Below are 13,895 nucleotides of genomic sequence, written 5' to 3' on the forward strand. Positions count from 1 at the left end.
TCTGTATATTAAATAAAGAATATATACTGTTCAGACAAATTATTAGGACCACTGCCCACCGGACGTTTGATGACGCCTGGTGACGTAGCGGGCTGGTGACGCAGTATCAAAAGTATGTAAGCGGAGCAGACACGCAAGGGGAATTACCTAGCGAAGATATGGGCTGCAAATCGGGAGATCCATTTAGAGAAACGACTTCGACAAAGGACAGATTATTATTACGCAGAGGCTATGAACGAGTATCTCGAAAACGTAGAACCTGGTCTAATATTCACGTGCTGCTTTCGTGAGCATTTACGGAAAGATGCAACAGGAGAGCGAAATTACCACTATGTAGTGGTTGGATGTCCACGACCCTTCACAGGATGTGGTTTCGGAGGCTTACCTAGTCTGTAATGTAGGGCAGATGGTGATCTGTGGCATCTCTACCGAAAGAGCGCAATGCTAGTGAATGCACAAGTATTTCGGAGCACACCGTTCATCGTACATTGTTGAACATGGAGCTCTGCAGCTGACAACTCCTACGTGTTTCCGTGTTGACCCAACGACATCGTCAATTAAGATTGCAGAGGGCACGGGACTACCGGGATTCCACCGTAGATCAATGGAAACGTGTCAGCTCGTCGGGTGAGTCACATTTTTGCTTCACTGTGTCAACAGTCGTTCCACAAACGCCGTCATCGAGGTGCAGCGCGCAACGGGCGCAGGCTGGAGGGAGGAGTATTAGACAATGGGAGACACTCTCCTGCGCTTGCATGGAACATGTAGTATAATTGGAGACAAACCTGCGAACCATCTGCATCCGTTCATGCTTGATGGCTTCCCCGACGGCAGTGCCAACTTCCAGCAGTACAGCTGCCCGAGTCTCGGAGCCAGAACCGTGCTACAACTGTTTGAGAAGTATTATAGTGAACTCATGTTGATGTCTCGGTGACCAAGTTCGCCTGATGTAAATCCAATGGAACCCATGTAGGTCGCTATCGGGCACCATCACCGAGTACGAAAATCAGTGGCCCATTATTGATGCGAATTACGTGACTTAGGCGCCGTCATCTAACGTCACATACCTCCAAAACACTACCAATAAACTGTCGGATCCGTGATAGGCAGAATCAGTAATGTATTTCGTTCCAAATACGTATAAACTAGCTATTAAGCAGGTGGTCATAATTTGTTGGCTCATCAGTGTATATCACGGAAAATATTAGAAAAATGGAAACAGGAAAAATAAAAATCACCTGGCAGCTGTAGGGTAGAAACTGTTTGACACTGCAATACGAGCAATGCATCTTATGACAATTTCCTTAAAACATTCGAACTTTCGCATTGTTTATCTGGAAATGACATTCCCGCTGAACGAGTGTTTTATCTTATGAATGTTTTGTGCACAAATGATAAAAACGCTCTTTCAGTATAGACCTTGAAAGCTGCGTTGATTAATAAGGTGAACTCTAATCACAGCTGTGTAAATTCTTACAAAATGTTTTGTAATAAAGTGGACCTACTGAAGATGATCCATCCATCAGCAAAATATCATTGAGCAACGACTCCTACACTGGTAATTCTACAGCATCGTTCAGTTGGTATGCATTCAGACATAATATATATGTAAATTATGCATTATTTATTTATTATTAGTTACGAAACTATCGCATTTATAACGAAACAACTTTACATTTTCTCTTTTCTCTATTGTTTCACTGAGAAAGATTTAAGACGTCCCTTCTTCTTGTTTCAAAAATATGGCAACGTACTGAAGTCCTCAATTTCTTTTTTCCCAGTAATTGTACTAACTCTGTCAGCTCTCATAGGGGATTCAAGTTCTAGCTTTTGAATTCCTATTTAAACATAATGACTGATAGTTATTGAAAGTCAGAACCACCTCTTATTCACAGAAATTTATAACGTCCACGTGATAATCGCGCCAGCTTCACACGAGATCATTGTTCACATTAATTTTCTGACACCTTTCAAACAATTCGTTTGAAATTATTGAGGAGTTTGAATTACCACAATTCAGATAATTGGTTCCATCTGAAGCACACTCTTTTAATTTTTGAACCTACAAAAAAACTAATTACTGGAAAGGAACTTGACTCTGGAAAATCTGCTCCCATATCCTTAATTCGATGATGATGTGATATCATTTGATATACATAACAAAAATATTATACTCAATTCTTGTTTCCTAATTATAACTACTGTTCGTTTATAGTCCTTCTATCTGCACGTAAACAGAATTAAATCAACATATTACAAGCATATTTTGCATGCATACTAAAACGACTGCCTGAAAGGAACTGCCATAATCATTGTGATGGGCTGATATAAAAATTGCCATCCACTCTATTTAAAATTATATCGAGAATAATTAAAGTTGTAACACATGTAAAATTGTGACGCATACTTCTCTGGGGCCATAGGAATTAGGAGCCTCTGCCGAAGGTACCCAATGGTTGTTCTGACAATGACAATGACGGAGGAGGTTGGAATATATTGTGTGTCACTTGACATTTAACTGTAATCTGCATTTTTGTTTCAATAATTTCACGGTAGCAACTTGTGTCGGAACCATATTGTTATTCACCTTGTGTATGATTTGGGTGTATGTTTCTATTGTGTTGAAAGTTAAGAGAATAAGGAAGTATGTTGTAAGATTTTTTTTTTTAAATTCAAACTGCTGTACCACCTCAGACATCTATGAAGTTGTAGACCTGTATCCCGAGAGGAAACATCAGCAAGGTAAGTCTATCCACAAGAGTTGTACGCTTAAGTACCTATTAAAGTACATTCATGGAGCTGGACTACAAGCCGAAAACAAAAACAGGCAGATCTCAATCCTGACTGTTTCGCTTATGGTCAGTCCATTTGGAGGCCTCGTTTCAATATAGTTATCACCTGAATGAAGTGTTTTCCACAACGAACATGTAATCAGATGGCAACTTTCAGGTTACAATAGAAGAACGAAATTCGGACCTAGATGAAGTAATGTATGATTTCTGAACATTGGTCTCCTCCTCAGTCCGTTATTAAATATTAGAAGGAGTCTTCGACACATGATGCCTGAGAAGAAACAGTCTCATTATAGTGAAAATAATTTTGAATGTGAAATACGCGGCATCAACAAGTCGCTGTTCAGCTTTTTGTATTCATATTGGTCAACTTGGATCCTTATCTGAAGGTTCCTATCATTCTTTCATTTTCTCCCCAAGTTGTGTTTGCCTTCTTCCCATCCATTATGTTCCTGATTTCTTTTTTGTGCTACAAGTGACATTCGAGTGTCATTTGCGTTTATTCTTAAAATAGTTTCTTCATATTACATATACATATGCTTCCTTGATAATGTTATTGTTACCGTTTCGCAGTTCCTACACTTGTTGCCTTCTTTTTCCAGTTATAGAACAATATCTTCTTTTATTATTCATTCAGCAGTGAAAATGTATTTGCCCTCGTTTCACCACTAATTTTTATATCTTCTGTATAGTTCAGTACATTCCACATTATTTGTCAATTTTCCAACTGTCTATTGTACTGTACATATTGCAACCTTTATTTTTCTGGTAATTTGGGAGCAAATACCTCCAATCATTTCAGCTTCCAGTTCGTTGTTAAGTATTAGCATGTATAAATTCGTTTTTGATGAACCATTTTTGTGGTATAGTGTTTCAGTCACGTATTTGTAGAGATCCATATCTTGCTTTATTTAACATTAGTTAATACTATTGCTATTCCTGTTTAACTAATTTGTATCCTCTAGTTGGTTCTGCTGTATGGTTTCTGCAACGTGTTTAAATTAACTATGATATTCTAATTTACCAACTTGTGTTACTATGTACTTTGGCCCACTCTTGGAATTAATCATTAATTTTGTTTTCTAAGATGAAATGCTGGCACAAGGAAATGCTTCTATTACAATTTCTGAACTTATTCCAAAAATCATCCTCAACAACTTGGCAGTTTAACTTAAAAACGTTATGTTTATTACCTGGAAATACTAATTCAAGTTTGTAATTTATCATCTCCATGGTTACAGTTGTTTTAATGCAGTTAAAGAGAAGAGGTGATAAGAGCTATAGTTTCTAACACAGTTTTTATTCCTAAGCTGAGAAGTTATTACAATAAATTCCACGTCCTAATCATGTGAATGTGGCGTTTCCCGGTAGCAGGGATTTGATCCGTTGCCGATTTTTGCTTACTATGTTGCTGCATCGTGTTATCGACCTTTGGGGTATACACAGCACGTGAATGGAAAATCAGTGCCAGGTGAGTTGCCATGAAGCCGCGTTGCGGTCGGCTGCTGGGTGCTGGGGTCGGAGAAGCGGCCCGTGGTTCCTGCCGGCACGGAGATAGCAGGCGACGCCACTGCCACCTGTCGGCGGCGACCCAGAAACTCTTGTCGCACGGAACTGGCGGTGCAGGGCTCTGTATCTGGACCAGCGCTGCCTACTGTAGAAAGCTTCTATCGAGGTTTCCAGACTTAGTGAAATACACTGCTCAGGGCATTGGCAGCAACAGTCCGCCGTGAGCTAACACAATTTCCTAAACACACATGCATTTCGATGCGAGATCATGAAAACATAGCATAAACAAGATCTGTACTACCTTAACACTCCAAGTACCGCTGGGTTAAGATAATACGAGCATGGGAAATATATCTCTCCCTTGTTTTCAAAGCTATTATTTTCAAAATACGTATATGACTTTCTTCCTCTGTGTCAACTGTATCTGATGATGTTTCATTCATTTCTGTAGTAAAAAAAAAATTGAAATTTATTCATGTTTCATTGCAGTGAGTATCACAAAGGCCAACACGAGCCAAACATAAACTGTTTGTTTATTTCCAGAATGTAACACTAATGAAAATAGAACGATCAGTATTATTTTGAACAGCTGTCACACGAAACAACTGCAACAACGAAAATGTTATTTCCTACCTATTTTTGTACCCACTCTTAGAGTTTCTTGTGTCAGTGGTTGTTGTACCATTCGTAATACGAGTGGGTTCAATACAACCCCATAAAAACGATGAAAAATCATTTTTGCCTTGTTTTTAAAGCTTTTCTTTTTAAATATATGATATTCCCTCTCTGAGTCAGTTCTGTCCAATGAAGTAACTATTCAGTTATATATTTATATTTTTGTACCCAAGTCTAAATTTTTTTGGTACTCACGCAGATTGAAGCGAGGAATGAAAATATGTACCAAGGCTAGGACTCGAGCCTGTGCTCGAATCCCAGTCTCAGTCAAATTTTCGTTCTTCGCTTCAGTCTGCATATACACATCCTAGATGTCTGATGCGTGATGTAATGTATTAAATTTTTAAAAAAATATTGTTTTGTGACTATTAGTGTAATGTAATAAAATAAAATATGAGCCGTGACTTATACAAAAAAGGAACACACATTAATGCAATGGCTCAACATAAAAGAGAAATAACTACTATAGGAATATTATTAACAGTGTAATACGTTGTTTAGCCCGGCGTGTATAAGGACTCAGTAAACTAGCTCAGTTCTCAGGGTAGTTACGTAATCGTCTACAATTAATTGTCCTTTTCTTATTTTTCCAACACTAGGCGCGTGAGAAGCCGTGTGCTTATTGCACCAGAGAATATTTGCCAAGTCTGTTCGATGTACACTACTGTAGTACCTAACTGAATGTCGTGGTTTCGTATCGATTCCCCAATGTAAGATAACAAGAGTAGCATCTACAAATGAAATCCTATAATGGAACTGGAATCCTGTGACCAGACCTATTCCGCCTGGAACGTTATCTCTTTATATAAAGAAAATCTGTAAGTAAAATTGTTAAATTATTAGTAGCTGCCTCCGGTCTCGTGGGATCTGAAATAAAGTTAATTGTCCTAACCGACGGCACGTCTCGTAGATGAGCTAAAAGAAAAATGTTAAAAAAATTTCTAGGACGGCGCCTAACAATGAAAATTCTTTGTTAAGGCCCATATCTACTTAAGGCAGTCTAGTTATCAGACTAACAAGAGATTGACCACGTTCTCAAAATTCTTTGGACAAAATAACCATTATATTTTTCGGGTTTTAGGTACAACTTATACACTCCTGGAAATGGAAAAAAGAACACACTGACACCGGTGTGTCAGACCCACCATACTTGCTCCGGACACTGCGAGAGGGCTGTACAAGCAATGATCACACGCACGGCACAGCGGACACACCAGGAACCGCGGTGTTGGCCGTCGAATGGCGCTAGCTGCGCAGCATTTGTGCACCGCCGCCGTCAGTGTCAGCCAGTTTGCCGTGGCATACGGAGCTCCATCGCAGTCTTTAACACTGGTAGCATGCCGCGACAGCGTGGACGTGAATCGTATGTGCAGTTGACGGACTTTGAGCGAGGGCATATAGTGGACATGCGGGAGGCCGGGGGGACGTACCGCCGAATTGCTCAACACGTGGGGCGTGAGGTCTCCACAGTACATCGATGTTGTCGCCAGTGGTCGGGGGAAGGTGCACGTGCCCGTCGACCTGGGACCGGACCGCAGCGACGCACGGATGCACGCCAAGACCGTAGGATCCTACGCAGTGCCGTAGGGGACCGCACCGCCACTTCCCAGCAAATTAGGGACACTGTTGCTCCTGGGGTATCGGCGAGGACCATTCGCAACCGTCTCCATGAAGCTGGGCTACGGTCTCGCACACCGTTAGGCCGTCTTCCGCTCACGCCCCAACATCGTGCAGCCCGCCTCCAGTGGTGTCGCGACGGGCGTGAATGGAGGGACGAATGGAGACGTGTCGTCTTCAGCGATGAGAGTCGCTTCTGCCTTGGTGCCAATGATGGTCGTATGCGTGTTTGGCGCCGTGCAGGTGAGCGCCACAATCAGGACTGCATACGACCGAGGCACACAGGGCCAACACCCGGCATCATGGTGTGGGGAGCGATCTCCTACACTGGCCGTACACCACTGGTGATCGTCGAGGGGACACTGAATAGTGCACGGTACATCCAAACCGTCATCGAACCCATCGTTCTACCATTCCTAGACCGGCAAGGAAACTTGCTGTTCCAACAGGACAATGCACGTCCGCATGTATCCCGTGCCACCCAACGTGCTCTAGAAGGTGTAAGTCAACTACCCTGGCCAGCAAGATCTCCGGATCTGTCCCCCATTGAGCATGTTTGGGACTGGATGAAGCGTCGTCTCACGCGGTCTGCACGTCCAGCACGAACGCTGGTCCAACTGAGGCGCCAGGTGGAAATGGCATGGCAAGCCGTTCCACAGGACTACATCCAGCATCTCTACGATCGTCTCCATGGGAGAATAGCAGCCTGCATTGCTGCGAAAGGTGGATATACACTGTACTAGTGCCGACATTGTGCATGCTCTGTTGCCTGTGTCTATGTGCCTGTGGTTCTGTCAGTGTGATCATGTGATGTATCTGACCCGAGGAATGTGTCAATAAAGTTTCCCCTTCCTGGGACAATGAATTCACGGTGTTCTTATTTCAATTTCCAGGAGTGTATTATAAGCTGGTACCGCAAGATGAGCTTTACACAAGAACGTCCTCTTAGGTCCGAATCCAAGCAGATAAGATAAGCGAATGACAAAGGAAAGATAATTCGTTCATAGAAGCGCAAGAGTCCATGGAATAACATCTCCATTGTAGTTCTATCTCTTCTTCTTTGACGTACTTGTCGATTATTTATAACATTTATCGTAATATTTAATTTACATTTTTTAAAACCCAAGTCCACGCAGGAGAAACAGTACAATGGCCCCTGGTATGGCTGGGACAAAAGGATGTATTTGAACCAGACATACCACAGTACTGTTCAGTTCTTCCACACGATTGTACATGCATGTTTATTCCGTTACTTGTAAAATTTGTTTGTGCGTGTTATCATTTAAAGTGCATGTTTTCTCAAGGGGTAAGGGAGAGGAAGTATAATCTTCTTATATGTATGACAGAAGTTTCAGTCCGGAAAAATGTTGACTAATCTCACTGGAAAACGACTTATCTATCCTGTTAAGATGGACATTACGTTTTCAGTTTGACAAGTCATGACATTATCATTTTGTCCACATTAGGATTTGATGTTATTTATAACATTTTGTCATCAACTGTCCTCAAACTTTCGTGCCGAAAATAGACCTTGGGCCGTCTGAACTATCGATCCTCACACGTGTGTTATGAGCCATGCATCACAGATCCACACCCTTAACTATTCTAAATTTTAAGTGAGGAACCATTTGCCCTAATCCCAGTTCTCAACTTCATAGATACAATCCACGTTTTCGCACTCTTCATTTCCTGATAGACCTCAACCTTAAACTTGGTGTCATGAAGTTACTTTCTCTACATGAGACGCTCTCTTCAGTTCTCAATACTGCCCCTCGGACACGTGCAATTAAATGGCTGAAGGCCACTACTAGAACAAGCAAACTATTATGTGGTCTCAATAGTGTTCTTAAGTAATCACAATATGATTCTTTATATTCACACACCGAGAAGTCAATTGTTAGTAACTACTTCACATTATTATTTCCAATTACATCGGTAGGTTCTTGTTCACATAATATTAAATCACATGTTATATTGGTTACTCACAAAAAAATTCACGATAAATTCTTATATTTAGAATATACACACAAAACTGACAACTGTCTTTTAATTCTACCTTCAATGCAATTTATTCCTTGCTGCTTCTTTTTGATTCGAAATCAAGTTTATCCTTCAGACTGAAGGTCTTATTACCACTATATCTTATCCTAAAACTACTAAAATATCAATGATATTGACTCATGAACATAAATTTTCTACCTTACCAAAGTATTTTACTATGTGCATTACAAGTCAAGAACAAATGCTCACTTGCTCAAGTGTCTGTCTGTAGGTACAATTTTAAGCTATGGTGTCGCTATAACCCGCGTTTCTTTCCTGAGTCGGGATACACCAGAATATAGCATCCTTCATTTGCAATTCTGAATATTTTGTGCGGTCCTGTGTAGATTATTTGCCATTTTGGGTTTACTTTCTTTATTTCTGATGCTTTTGGGTGCACCTTTAACAATACGAGGTCTCCTTCGCGGTATTGTTGCACCTTTTTTAATTGTTGGTCATATCGTCGTTTCCTGAGAGCCGCCTGCTGACTCAAAGCCCGCAGCGCCTGTTTCATTTTTTCCTCGAGACCATCCGCTTTTTTCACAGCTAGTAAGGCACTACTATAGGGAGAAAGGGACGGTTCAATGATTCCCCAATTCAACATTTTCTTTATTTCCTTCCACACAGCTTCACGTTTACTCCACGGCATGAAAGAAGAAGCATGACAAAACGTCTGATGCGGATGTATCTGCATATCATATACGTAGCCTTGAAGTATGCTGGGTTTTTCCGAAAATGTGCCAGCGTAATCACTCAATAATTTAGAGAGCTCATGCTGCTGCTCATCGGTTAAATATCCTGACTCCTTAACCTTGGATTGAATCTCCTGTCGTATCTGAACGACTTCTTCGTCATGTTGCTCATATGTTTCAGGATACGCCTTTAGTGGTACATTATCCTGAATATTGAGTATAAAGGGTTCTACTTCTATCTTTTCGAACCACCAACGATACCTATTGTGCCTTGCCATTGTTTCAATCGACGGTAATTGCAACTACCTGGTAGGCGTTCGCAGGAAGCACGAGCCCTGAGGGACGTAGATTATAGAACTCTTTCCCTCAGGATGTCCCATCCCAGGATGCAAGTTGCAGTTAAATTTTTAACAATGAGGAACGTGCATAATATCGCATCATTTCCTGTTTCTATTCCTGCCTGCACCTGGGCCTTGACACTTTGTGCCTTTCCCTTTAGCGCCCCCGTAATTTTACAATTCTGAACTGGCAACGTAGGCTGTCTCTTACTGTCGTTAATAACGTTAAATAAATCTTCAGACATGACTGACAGAGCCGCTCCTGTGTCAATCAAAACCTTAGCAAGTAGACCGTTTATTGTCACGTGTACTGCAGCCTGCACAATCTCTGTTTGCTGGTCAGAACATTTACGCGGTTCGGTGATTAATTCCTCCCACAAATCCTGACCGTCATTATAGCACAGCATTGCCATCCGATTATTGTTATTTTCGAGTCTGCCTTCGCTTCTATTCCTGGTGGTCGAGTGCCAAAGGCTTACATCGACCCCCTGCAATTTGTTGACTGGTTCTCCTCGGTTACTATTTGCACATTGTGCTGTCTATTCTCACTATTTTGTGAGGTACTTAGTTTATTAACCCATTTTGGAGTCGCAGTATTCTCCGGCATAGGAATAACCTCGACTCTATTAATCGGGACTCCCTGCTCAGTTCTATTTGACTGCGCCGACCAGTTAGCAGTCACATTCTGACGCCACTGGCCAACTTGTTTCATATTTTTAGGTTGAAAATTACTTCCGTATTCTCATCGTTTCTCCTTTTTCGATACATCGTGTCATTTCAATCCTAATTGGGCGAGCAGTTACCGCTCGACATACCACTTCCTCTACTCCCATTACCTCCCTTTTATCCATTCACTCTCTCATATCTATTGCCGCCACATTCATGTCCCCAATTCTTATTTCGGTTTTGATTTCTATAACCGTTATTTCTAGGTTTAGGGTTATTATTTATCCCCTCACCGTTATTGCTTTGTTGTCGTGCATCCTCTTGTTTCAAATCTAGAGAATCCACAACCGACATGATTGTTTCTAAATCGTTATCAGGTACGTGTACCAATTCTCTCCTTATTGAGTTCGGCAACTTAGATTTCAATATCCTAAGCACGTCGCATGTAGCGATCGGCTCGGACCAGTACCTTGTTTTGTTAATATAGTTTTCAAAATATTTTCTAGGTGTTCCTTGCTTGAAATTGTACATCTCCGGATTGTATACCTGTTTCCGCAATCTCTCTTGTATACTAGCCGACCAAAATTCGGCCATAAATTGATGCTAGAACTCACAAAAAGAATGAAAGTTCTCGGCAACTTCAGATGCCCATAATGCGGCATCTCCGGTAATATTTGAGATAACAAACTGTATCTTTTGCCTCTCCTGCCACGATGCAGGTCACACATTCTTTAAACTTTTTATAAATATTACTGGATGACAGGATTTTTTCTCTTCAGAAAATACCTGAAATTGTCTACGTTTCAGTAATGACTCTTCCTGTTTCAGTGTGCTCCGAGTGTGTGCTTCATTGCGAACAATTATCGGGTTACTTTTATCTGTATTCGCTGCGTGTGGACTGACAGTTACACTGTTTGCTAGTGGGTTTCCGCACGCGCCTCGATTTGAAGCGTAATTTTCGCCCTGCTGTGCATTACATGAACGACTGCAACAGGGGCTAGGTGCGGCACAGTTCGTGATTCTATTATCACTGTCATTCGCTGGCTTTTCTGTAATCTCGGGCCTTACGGGTTCGTGGTTCATGGAGGTACCTTGCTGACTCTTGTGTTCAACATGGTCAAGCATTACAAGCTTCACTTCAGCTTCTACCCTTCGCTCAATAGATTTCCTCGATGCCTTTGGTTAATTGCTTAACTTTGGCATCGAGGGATTCCTGCACCTCTTTGACCTCTGATACCTCTCCGGCCAAAGTATTTACTATATTGCGTAGTTCCTGTAAGTTTTTCTTCACTTCCGGTACCTCAGATTCAACCTTTTCTATTTCGCTGTTAACATGTTCTAATATGCGCTGGTCCCTATCGTCAAGAGCACGATTCAGTTCTTGTATCAACGCTTGTTCGCGTTTGACTATCCTCTCGTCCACTGTGGCGATTAGGCTAGTCTCAACTTTTTCGAAAAACTCATTCTGGCGTTGGATATCCTCCTCGCGCTCTCTTTACCTCTGCTGTTCCATTAATTATAATTTCCGGAATAGCTGTACAAGCATATCGCTTGGTTTTGTAAAGTTGACCTGCGCGAATTCCTTCTACTTCTTTTTCGCAGTTGATTTCTCTAGTGGTCTCGACATTCTCTTGTCTGCCTAGCGATTGTATACTCGGTTGAGAATATCAATCTGCGATACTACACTATCATGTGGGATCGTAGCTTGTTCATTTTCATTTGCTCCCGACCCTCCTATCAAAGATCCAGTAATATTCTCTAATTGGTCTTCACTTCCGTAATTCTCAACCTCCACACGGTTACGTCTATTATTTGGCCTAACCATGTTGCTAGCTGATACTAATCAGTTCACACACAAAATTCAGACTATTTCCTTCGCTTTAACTCCTCAAGTTTTTCATTCGCAGATTGTCACAGAATCTTTCCTCGATACAGACGTGTCCTGAAAGGTGGGTTGGAAGGGCAGGTCCTGTTTTATGGTAAGGTCCTTCACCTGAACTGAACCTACATGTTCTCTTTTTTTCTTTCCCGGCCTGACGTAAAATGTGTATTGCATAATAGACTAGAAAGAAATCTACTGGTTACCTGTGACTTTGTATGAAAAGTGATCGATGCTGATCGAATAGGTGCAATGGAACTTGGTGTGACAATGTCATGATTGCATACAATGTAATAACCGTTCCAAGTAAATAAAACTACTTTTTAAAAGTTTTTCAAGAAGGGTCGTCGAGCAGATGCGCGAAACTATAGGCCTATATCTCTGACCTCGATCTTCTGTAGAATTTTAGAACATGTTTTTTGCTCGCGTATCATGTCCTTTCTGGAAACCCAGAATCTACTCAAAGTGTTGTACTGATGTAGGAATAGTAATTACTCTGACCGTCCAAACTTTCCACGGGCCAGTATTTATAGCACGACAGCATCAGAAGTGAGAAATTTTAAATGCCTTGCCGGTCTCCTTGAACTGTGCTGCAGTATACTGCTGAATTGATGCTCACCGCCATTCACCCTTTACGCTGCATGACCTCGTTTACAGGTACCTCTTTGTCTGTAGTAGCAGAACAGCTAGCAAAAACAAAGCTTAGTTGGAGCAAACAGGTTTCCACTGAGGTGACAAACGTTGTTGGATACCTCGCCACATCGTGTCGGACATCCTTTTGCAGGCGTTATCAGGAGCTACTACAAAACTTTAAAGCCAGAAAATGAGAGTCTTGCCACTCCGCCAGTAACAGAACTCAGCTAGTGGTCGCCCGGTCGGGGCTGAGTTCCTGCTTCTGAGTCTGCGCATTAGGCCGCCAGTCTGCTCGAGTTGGTCCGGCAACGGTCATTGGCGGTTGGATCGATCGGTTGGTCGGTCGCGCACCGAGACACGAGATGACTTGTCCGCCTTGAGCGTCGGCGCATGTGAGGTCCCCACGTGAGTCCAGTGGGCAGTGCCGTATAGAAGGGGTAGCGGCTTCGCGGTTCACACGAGAGCAACAGGAGCGAATCCACGACATCGGGCTGGCCGGGGAGAGCTGCGACGCCGTGAGACGGGAGATCGGCGCGCCTTCCTGCGTCCGAGGAAGCGGCTGGCAGCGGACGATTCGGGAGAGCATTGGTGGTGCTGCGGCAGGTCTTCGCCTGAATTGCAGTTTATTAGAAGTTAAGTGATTCGTGATATGTTGTTTCAGTTACTTGCTAAATTCTACTTGGTTTTTTTTTTGGTGAGGTCACCAGCCGCTTTGTTTTGGGGTCGTCCCACCATTCTTCTCCGTTTTCCCACCCGCGGTAAGGTGGTTATTTGTGAATTGGGTGGTCCGTTTTTCCCTTGTGGAATTGGGGAGGTTTAGAGCAACCTGCGGGAGAGCGTTTTGCGGGTGCTGCACCAGGTCTTTGCCAGAAATCGCAGTTATCAGAAGTTAAGTGATTCGTGATATGTTGTTTCAGTTACTTGTTAAATTCTACTTGTTTGTTTGGTCAGTCTCTCGTCCCAGCTTGTTCGTCTGTCTCTCGTCCGCATTTGTTAGGCAGTTAGTGTCCGTCTGTCTGTCTGTCGGTCTGCCGTACGTTAATTGCTGCCTCTG

Source organism: Schistocerca piceifrons, chromosome 3 (assembly GCF_021461385.2).
Source record: "Schistocerca piceifrons isolate TAMUIC-IGC-003096 chromosome 3, iqSchPice1.1, whole genome shotgun sequence".
Classification (NCBI taxonomy): domain Eukaryota; kingdom Metazoa; phylum Arthropoda; class Insecta; order Orthoptera; family Acrididae; genus Schistocerca; species Schistocerca piceifrons.